The following is a 490-nucleotide window of genomic DNA, read 5'->3' on the forward strand; positions in this document are numbered from 1 at the left end:
GGTGTCTGAGCCCATTTCTCAGATGTGGACAGCAAGGCCCGGCGCTCCCCCAAGTCTCAGGGTTCATGAGGGGCGGGGAGGGGGTCCGGCCCGCGTGTCTGACACTCAGATCAGTGAAGTCCATCAGTCAGAGGGAGAGGAGGCAGGGAGGACACGCCCCTCTGCACAAGGGGGTCGGCCCCGGTCCAGAGTCTTTAGGTCCAGCCTGTCCCGTGGGAAGGTGTGCAGGTGTCCCCTGTGGCTGTGGAGGCTGAGAGAGACAGGCGCAGATGAAGGCCATCGCTCCCGGGCTCACAGGCCGACAAGAGTTCTTAAGCACACAGGCAGACAGGAGGCGAGGGGCAGACACATTGAGGAGAAGGGATGCTCGGGGCCTGGACCACACAGGGACAGGGGAGCACCCAGCCACAAGCTCTTGCCCTCCACCTGGCACCCTTCACATCACCCCTTCCCTGGTCTCCTCCTCCTGTAAGTTCCAGAAGCATCACAT

The 490-nt window shown here is 62.7% G+C and overlaps 1 protein-coding gene across 1 annotated transcript in view; it reads right to left on the bottom strand.

Moving 5' to 3' along the window:
- Positions 1 to 6: 6 nt before the first annotated feature.
- Positions 7 to 490, bottom strand: part of LOC104996958 — a 32,167-nt gene continuing 31,683 nt past the window's right edge. Inside the window, exon 6 of the mRNA XM_010851359.1 lies at positions 7 to 250. The gene's annotated coding sequence lies outside the window, so the exon portion shown is untranslated. The remainder of the gene's footprint in view (positions 251 to 490) is intronic.

The sequence above is a fragment of the Bison bison genome, unplaced genomic scaffold (assembly GCF_000754665.1).
Source record: "Bison bison bison isolate TAMUID 2011002044 unplaced genomic scaffold, Bison_UMD1.0 scf7180017864302, whole genome shotgun sequence".
NCBI lineage: Eukaryota > Metazoa > Chordata > Mammalia > Artiodactyla > Bovidae > Bison > Bison bison.